The sequence below is a fragment of the Mya arenaria genome, chromosome 8, assembly GCF_026914265.1.
Source record: "Mya arenaria isolate MELC-2E11 chromosome 8, ASM2691426v1".
NCBI classification, from domain to species: domain Eukaryota; kingdom Metazoa; phylum Mollusca; class Bivalvia; order Myida; family Myidae; genus Mya; species Mya arenaria.
The window spans coordinates 56,806,975-56,817,244 of record NC_069129.1 but is presented as its reverse complement, the minus strand read 5'-3'; positions in this window follow the sequence as shown (position 1 = coordinate 56,817,244).

Sequence of the window (10,270 nt, the reverse complement as noted above, 5' to 3'; positions counted from 1 at the left end):
TTGAAGCCTGTGTTGCTATATCAATTGAATATTTACAAATTTAATCACTACTGATATCCATCTAGAATATGGAAGTAAACTTAGAACCTATTCGACAACAGTGCGACCAAATGAGCATCTGGTTTGACAAGGGCAGATAACTGATTAAATTGCCCAATTGCGTTCATATCCCGATAATGACATCAAGCCAGCAATGCATTCCTTAAATGACATTTACAATACCAAATTAGCCTTATATCACCCATTACCCTCAGGAATAAAATTATACTTTTACCTGAAGCACTCATGTATAATTCTTATATTTCAGATTGTGTGTGAAGTGAATATTACACTTATATATAATAATATAAAACACTTATATATAATAATATAAACTATAAAGATGTAAGAAATTCATCAGATTTGTAAATTTAAACATACAAAGTTTCTTGATGTAGCTTTTTTTACTTTTTCGGTTATATATGCCAGTAAGCAGATGTCAAACAAAATAATGAGTTGACCAGTAATAGGATTATATCTTGTAAATGGAAAATAGCACATGGTTGCATTATTTAAGGGCTCAATGCAAATCAACCTCAAAAAATTTCAAAAAAACAGTCAATATACCACTCTTGCAGAGTTATTAACTGATATGGATAGCTTGGTAAGCATAGAATTTTTTTATGACATCAGGAAAATATTTCCTAAGATTTGACCTGGTGACCTAGTTTTTGATCATTCACAAATGATTTAGACAACATGTAGACAAATATTCTGATCAAGTTTCAATATGATTTGACAAAAATTAATGAATTTTTATGACTGTGGAATTCTTCCTCCTAAGATTTGACCTTGTGACCTAGGTTTTGACCGGGGATGACCCATATTATAGAACTTTTAAGATATTATGCAGACAAATATTCTGACCAAGTTTCATAAAGATTTGACAAAAATTGATCAATTTATGATGTGGAATGATTTTCCCAAGATTTGACCTAGTGACCTAGAATTTGACCCGGGATGACCCATATTTAAAAAATTTCAAGATATTGTGCAGAAAAATATTCTGACCAAGTTTCATAAAGATATGAATTTTTTTTTGAATTTATGACATGGAAATATTTTCTCTAAGATGTGACCTAGAATTTGACCCGGGATGACCCATATTCATATATATTCAAGATAACATACTGACAAATAGTCTGACCAAGTTTGATTACCACTGGATAAAAACTCTTGATTTTATTACATAAAATGAAAACTTTAACGCAGAATTGTTAACGCCCGACCAACCAGTTTTCGCCATTCTATAACCCGTAATTTTTCGATGAAAGATCCCGCTAAAAATGATGTTGAATTTGGTACAGTGGTGCTGATTGGGGAACTCTAGCAGAGCTTTCTACTCTATAAAATTCAAAATTTGAGCAAGCCCCGAAGATATTTTATCAGTGCAGGGCTTGTGCTAATTTTGACCACTGTTATATTAGATTTTCAAACTTCATACTCAAAATCAATATTTCCTGATTTTACTTTATCAGCTTAGCATTTTATATTAAAATGACAGAGCCAAACTGAAATGCTTCAACTTGTCAAATTTATGCTTTACTGGTCCACTTATAAGCAGAATAACAGAACTGTTCAGTTTAACAAAAAACTTTTAGTGATCATGTGTTTATAGACAGTCAAAACACCACACTATGCAAAATTGTTTGCTTCCGGACAAATGGCACATTCAAAGAAAATGGCAAAAAAACACCAACACGGAAAGATTCACACGACAACTGCTTGTGTTTTTATGTATGATGTTGCTACATGATGTAGAAAATGCAGAGATAGCATTATTATGCCCAATTTAAATAAAAAAATGCTTTAAGTATCTGTTATGTCAGATTTGGCATAGAATTAAGGGATTAAGGGTACAGCACATAACTATTGTCTATAATTGCTTATTTACACCCGATTTAATGCTTTAAATCTCACTCTTTGGAATCAATTACAAACAAACAAGTTCTACAGAGTTGACAGAGACTAACTGCCGGGGGTGGGGGGGAGGAGCTTATTTGCACATCATAATCTGCACGCAAAACATAAAAAGCAATGTTTTACACTACTAAAACTATCTGCTACCACTGTTAAAGTATGAAAAATGCCTCATCTGAGGCATTGAGGAATACACAATCTTTAATGTAGTCATAAATGTGATAAATATGCAGAAAAGTTCATGAATTCAAAGATTTTTAGGGCAAATTTTATGAAATGAGTCTTTTGGACTTTTTGCAATCAGTTTTCAATAACTCACGGTTAATCTCAACTTTTTCATTGAGTATTAAGATGCATATTGAAAGCATTAAAACCAGACATGCTTAGAATTTATTCTTACTTGGAGATGGTATTCCTATCCCGGAAATCCTTGTCATGACCACATTTGACCAGCACTGGTTCTTGTCCTTGAAAATACCAATGCGGCAACTCAGCAACCAGGCTGGCTATTGAAATAAACAACAAATTAGGGTTTTGAAGGCATTTGAATCTAATTTGAGGTTGTTTTCAAGGCTCTAATCTTTCCATTAAAAAGTATTACCAGGTATGACTACCTAGAAGAATTAGTTCCTTATGCGTGATTGGCTAGTCGATGTTATCACATGATATAACCATATTAAGTACATAGTTTAAATACTCCAAAGTAGAGTAAGCCTTTGTAGCACTGGACTGCAATTTTGGCGACACTTGTTCGAACCCAGTCTCCGACTTGATTTTTTTTAAATCTTGGTATGTCTTTTTACAATTATAATACCAAAGGATAAATCATGTCACTAAATAATTGTCCTGAGATTCGTTATAGAAAAAAACGTTTCTAGTGCCAATCTGTGTACAGTCTCTTTAATGAAACCGGCTAACTTTTTTTTTTTTCATTTTGCCTTGAGTGTAAATGTTAAAATGTCAAAAAAAATAATGTATTATTAATTTAAATTATGTAATATTAGATAAACATGTTCCAAATATCACTGCTATAGGTTTTATTCCGGAAATAACAAAAAAACCTGTGAGCTATCGATAGATAAATATCTTTAAAACACCAGAGGAAGGCTCCTAAAAAGACAACTTGGCTGTGCTGGTAGAGCATCCACAAGCTACCGGCTATGATGGCATAGCCGAGACCTCCACGATGACAGTAGCTCCTAAAATAAAAATAAAGATATGAGGATTAAACAAAAGATCAGTAGCCCCTGAAGTAAATAAAGTGATATTCCAATAGTGGCAATTAATATGTGCAATACCCTTTGGGTTCATGGAAATGAGCTGGTCCTGTCAATTATTGCAAACAAAATAATTGCCCTAAGATTCGTTGCAGAAGAAAACTTCTTTAGTGCCAATCTGGTGTACATGCAGTCCCGCTAATGAAACCGACTCATTTTTTATTTCTTTTGCCATGAGTGTAAATGTTAAAATGTCAATACTATATAAGAAAATAATGTATTATTAATTTATATTATGTATTATTAGATTTACAATTTCATACTCAAACATCAATATTCTTCGGTTAAGCACTGTCAACTGGCCAAATTTCAACCAGATAGCTGTATAATTCCAAAATCCAAATGTCACTGGTATAAGTTACATTCCCGAAATAAGAAAAAAAACGCTATCTTTAGAAAGATAATTATGTTTCAAACATCAGAGGAAGGCTCCTAAAGAGATAACTCGGCTGTGCAGATAACTGCATCCACAAGCTCTCAAAGCAGTCCTCCAAGATGTGGATTAACCAAAAGATCAGCAGCCCCTTAAATAAACAAAGTGATATTCCAATAGTGGCTCTAGCAATTAATATGTGCAATACCCTTTGGGTTCATGGAAATGAGCTGGTCCTGTCAATTATTGCAAACAAAATAATTGCCCTGAGATTCGTTGCAGAAGAAAACTTCTTTAGTGCCAATCTGGTGTACAGTCCGACTAATGAAACCGACTCAAATTCTATATTTTTTGCCTCGAGTGTAAATGTTAAAATGTCAAAACTATATAAGAAAATAATGTATTATTAATTTATATTATGTATTATTAGATTTACAATTTCATACTCAAACATCAATATTCTTCGGTTAAGTGCTGTCAACTGGCCAAATTTCAACCAGATAGCTGTATAATTCTAAAATCCAAATGTCACTGGTATACGTTACATTCCCGAAATAAGAAAAAAAAACGCTATCTATAGAAAGATAATTATGTTTCAAACATCAGAGGAAGGCTCCTAAAGAGATAACTCGGCTGTGCAGATAACTGCATCCACAAGCTCTCAAAGCAGTCCTCCAAGATGTGGATTAACCAAAAGATCAGCAGCCCCTTAAATAAACAAAGTGATATTCCAATAGTGGCTCTAGCAATTAAGATGTGCAATACCCTTTGGGTTCATGGAAATGAGCTGGTCCTGTCAATTATTGCAAACAAAATAATTGCCCTGAGATTCGTTGCAGAAGAAAACTTCTTTAGTGCCAATCTGGTGTACAGTCCCGCTAATGAAACCGACTCACTTTTTATTTCTTTTGCCATGAGTGTAAATGTTAAAATGTCAAAACTATATAAGAAAATAATGTATTATTAATTTATATTATGTATTATTAGATTTACAATTTCATACTCAAACATCAATATTCTTCGGTTAAGCACTGTCAACTGGCCAAATTTCAACCAGATAGCTGTATAATTCCAAAATCCAAATGTCACTGGTATACGTTACATTCCCAAAAAAAAAAGAAAAAGCTATCTATAAAAAGATAATTATGTTTCAAACATCAGAGGAAGGCTCCTAAAGAGATAACTCGGCTGTGCAGATAACTGCATCCACAAGCTCTCAAAGCAGTCCTCCAAGATGTGGATTAACCAAAAGATCAGCAGCCCCTTAAATAAACAAAGTGATATTCCAATAGTGGCTCTAGCAATTAAGATGTGCAATACCCTTTGGGTTCATGGAAATGAGCTGGTCCTGTCAATTATTGCAAACAAAATAATTGCCCTGAGATTCGTTGCAGAAGAAAACTTCTTTAGTGCCAATCTGGTGTACAGTCCCGCTAATGAAACCGACTCACTTTTTATTTCTTTTGCCATGAGTGTGAATGTTAAAATGTCAAAACTATATAAGAAAATAATGTATTATAAATTTATATTATGTATTATTAGATTAACAATTTCATACTCAAACATCAATATTCTTCGGTTAAGCACTGTCAACTGGCCAAAATTTTCAACCAGATAGCTGTTTAATTCCAAAATCTAAATGTCACTGGTATACATTACATTCCCGAAAAAAAAAGAAAAAGCTATCTATAAAAAGATAATTATGTTTCAAACATCAGAGGAAGGCTCCTAAAGAGATAACTCGGCTGTGCAGATAACTGCATCCACAAGCTCTCAAAGCAGTCCTCCAAGATGTGGATTAACCAAAAGATCAGCAGCCCCTAAAATAAACAAAGTGATATTCCAATAGTGGCTCTAGCAATTAAGATGTGCAATACCCTTTGGGTTCATGGAAATGAGCTGGTCCTGTCAATTATTGCAAACAAAATAATTGCCCTGAGATTCGTTGCAGAAGAAAACTTCTTTAGTGCCAATCTGGTGTACAGTCCCGCTAATGAAACCGACTCACTTTTTATTTCTTTTGACATGAGTGTGAATGTTAAAATGTCAAAACTATATAAGAAAATAATGTATTATTAATTCATGTTATGTATTATTAGGTTTACAATTTCATACTCAAACATCAATATTCTTTGGTTAAGCGCTGTCAACTGGCCAAATTTCAACCAGATAGCTGTATAATTCCAAAATCCAAATGTCACTGGTATACATTACATTCCCGAAATAAGAAAAAAAAACGCTATCTTCAGAAAGATAATTATGTTTCAAACATCAGAGGAAGGCTCCTAAAGAGATAACTCGGCTGTGCAGATAACTGCATCCACAAGCTCTCAAAGCAGTCCTCCAAGATGTGGATTAACCAAAAGATCAGCAGCCCCTTAAATAAACAAAGTGATATTCCAATAGTGGCTCTAGCAATTAATATGTGCAATACCCTTTGGGTTCATGGAAATGAGCTGGTCCTGTCAATTATTGCAAACAAAATAATTGCCCTGAGATTCGTTGCAGAAGAAAACTTCTTTAGTGCCAATCTGGTGTACAGTCCCGCTAATGAAACCGACTCACTTTTTATTTCCTTTGCCATGAGTGTAAATGTTAAAATGTCAAAACTATATAAGAAAATAATGTATTATTAATTTATATTATGTATTATTAGATTTACAATTTCATACTCAAACATCAATATTCTTCGGTTAAGCACTGTCAACTGGCCAAATTTCAACCAGATAGTTGTATAATTCCAAAATCCAAATGTCACTGGTATACGTTACATTCCCGAAAAAAGAAAAAAAACGCTATCTATAGAAAGATAATTATGTTTCAAACATCAGAGGAAGGCTCCTAAAGAGATAACTCGGCTGTGCAGATAACTGCATCCACAAGCTCTCAAAGCAGTCCTCCAAGATGTGGATTAACCAAAAGATCAGCAGCCCCTTAAATAAACAAAGTGATATTCCAATAGTGACTCTAGCAATTAATATGTGCAATACCCTTTGGGTTCATGGAAATGAGCTGGTCCTGTCAATTATTGCAAACAAAATAATTGCCCTGAGATTCGTTGCAGAAGAAAACTTCTTTAGTGCCAATCTGGTGTACAGTCCCTTTAATATAACTGACTCAAATTATATATTATTTGCCTCGAGTGTAAATGTTAAAATGTCAAAACTATATAAGAAAATAATGTATTATTAATATATATTATGTATTATTAGATTTACAATTTCATACTCAAACATCAATATTCTTCGGTTAAGCACTGTCAACTGGCCAAATTTCAACCAGATAGCTGTATAATTCCAAAATCCAAATGTCACTGGTATACGTTACATTCCCGAAATAAGAAAAAAAACGCTATCTTCAGAAAGATAATTATGTTTCAAACATCAGAGGAAGGCTCCTAAAGAGATAACTCGGCTGTGCAGATAACTGCATCCACAAGCTCTCAAAGCAGTCCTCCAAGATGTGGATTAACCAAAAGATCAGCAGCCCCTTAAATAAACAAAGTGATATTCCAATAGTGGCTCTAGCAATTAAGATGTGCAATACCCTTTGGGTTCATGGAAATGAGCTGGTCCTGTCAATTATTGCAAACAAAATAATTGCCCTGAGATTCGTTGCAGAAGAAAACTTCATTAGTGCCAATCTGGTGTACAGTCCCGCTAATGAAACCGACTCATTTTTTATTTCTTTTGCCATGAGTGTAAATGTTAAAATGTCAAAACTATATAAGAAAATAATGTATTATTAATTTATATTATGTATTATTAGATTTACAATTTCATACTCAAACATCAATATTCTTCAGTTAAGCACTGTCAACTGGCCAAATTTCAACCAGATAGCTGTATAATTCCAAAATCCAAATGTCACTGGTATACATTACATTCCCGAAAAAAAAAGAAAAAGCTATCTATAAAAAGATAATTATGTTTCAAACATCAGAGGAAGGCTCCTAAAGAGATAACTCGGCTGTGCAGATAACTGCATCCACAAGCTCTCAAAGCAGTCCTCCAAGATGTGGATTAACCAAAAGATCAGCAGCCCCTAAAATAAACAAAGTGATATTCCAATAGTGGCTCTAGCAATTAATATGTGCAATACCCTTTGGGTTCATGGAAATGAGCTGGTCCTGTCAATTATTGCAAACAAAATAATTGCCCTGAGATTCGTTGCAGAAGAAAACTTCTTTAGTGCCAATCTGGTGTACAGTCCCGCTAATGAAACCGACTCACTTTTTATTTCTTTTGCCATGAGTGTAAATGTTAAAATGTCAAAACTATATAAGAAAATAATGTATTATTAATATATATTATGTATTATTAGATTTACAATTTCATACTCAAACATCAATATTCTTCGGTTAAGCGCTGTCAACTGGCCAAATTTCAACCAGATAGCTGTATAATTCCAAAATCCAAATGTCACTGGTATACATTACATTCCCGAAATAAGAAAAACAACGCTATCTTCAGAAAGATAATTATGTTTCAAACATCAGAGGAAGGCTCCTAAAGAGATAACTCGGCTGTGCAGATAACTGCATCCACAAGCTCTCAAAGCAGTCCTCCAAGATGTGGATTAACCAAAAGATCAGCAGCCCCTTAAATAAACAAAGTGATATTCCAATAGTGGCTCTAGCAATTAATATGTGCAATACCCTTTGGGTTCATGGAAATGAGCTGGTCCTGTCAATTATTGCAAACAAAATAATTGCCCTGAGATTCGTTGCAGAAGAAAACTTCTTTAGTGCCAATCTGGTGTACAGTCCCGCTAATGAAACCGACTCACTTTTTATTTCTTTTGCCATGAGTGTAAATGTTAAAATGTCAAAACTATATAAGAAAATAATGTATTATTAATTTATATTATGTATTATTAGATTTACAATTTCATACTCAAACATCAATATTCTTCGGTTAAGCGCTGTCAACTGGCCAAATTTCAACCAGATAGTTGTATAATTCCAAAATCCAAATGTCACTGGTATACATTACATTCCCGAAATAAGAAAAAAAAACGCTATCTTTAGAAAGATAATTATGTTTCAAACATCAGAGGAAGGCTCCTAAAGAGATAACTCGGCTGTGCAGATAACTGCATCCACAAGCTCTCAAAGCAGTCCTCCAAGATGTGGATTAACCAAAAGATCAGCAGCCCCTTAAATAAACAAAGTGATATTCCAATAGTGACTCTAGCAATTAATATGTGCAATACCCTTTGGGTTCATGGAAATGAGCTGGTCCTGTCAATTATTGCAAACAAAATAATTGCCCTGAGATTCGTTGCAGAAGAAAACTTCTTTAGTGCCAATCTGGTGTACAGTCCCGCTAATGAAACCGCCTCACTTTTTATTTCTTTTGCCATGAGTGTGAATGTTAAAATGTCAAAACTATATAAGAAAATAATGTATTATTAATTTATATTATGTATTATTAGATTTACAATTTCATACTCAAACATCAATATTCTTCGGTTAAGCGCTGTCAACTGGCCAAATTTCAACCAGATAGCTGTTTAATTCCAAAATCCAAATGTCACTGGTATACATTACATTCCCGAAAAAAAAAGAAAAAGCTATCTTCAGAAAGATAATTATGTTTCAAACATCAGAGGAAGGCTCCTAAAGAGATAACTCGGCTGTGCAGATAACTGCATCCACAAGCTCTCAAAGCAGTCCTCCAAGATGTGGATTAACCAAAAGATCAGCAGCCCCTAAAATAAACAAAGTGATATTTCAATAGTGGCTCTAGCAATTAAGATGTGCAATACCCTTTGGGTTCATGGAAATGAGCTGGTCCTGTCAATTATTGCAAACAAAATAATTGCCCTGAGATTCGTTGCAGAAGAAAACTTCTTTAGTGCCAATCTGGTGTACAGTCCCGCTAATGAAACCGACTCACTTTTTATTTCTTTTGCCATGAGTGTAAATGTTAAAATGTCAAAACTATATAAGAAAATAATGTATTATTAATTCATATTATGTATTATTAGATTTACAATTTCATACTCAAACATCAATATTCTTCGGTTAAGCGCTGTCAACTGGCCAAATTTCAACCAGATAGCTGTATAATTCCAAAATCCAAATGTCACTGGTATACATTACATTCCCGAAATAAGAAAAAAAAACGCTATCTTCAGAAAGATAATTATGTTTCAAACATCAGAGGAAGGCTCCTAAAGAGATAACTCGGCTGTGCAGATAACTGCATCCACAAGCTCTCAAAGCAGTCCTCCAAGATGTGGATTAACCAAAAGATCAGCAGCCCCTTAAATAAACAAAGTCATATTCCAATAGTGGCTCTAGCAATTAATATGTGCAATACCCTTTGGGTTCATGGAAATGAGCTGGTCCTGTCAATTATTGCAAACAAAATAATTGCCCTGAGATTCGTTGCAGAAGAAAACTTCTTTAGTGCCAATCTGGTGTACAGTCCCGCTAATGAAACCGACTCACTTTTTATTTCTTTTGCCATGAGTGTAAATGTTAAAATGTCAAAACTATATAAGAAAATAATGTATTATTAATTTATATTATGTATTATTAGATTTACAATTTCATACTCAAACATCAATATTCTTCGGTTAAGCGCTGTCAACTGGCCAAATTTCAACCAGATAGTTGTATAATTCCAAAATCCAAATGTCACTGGTATACATT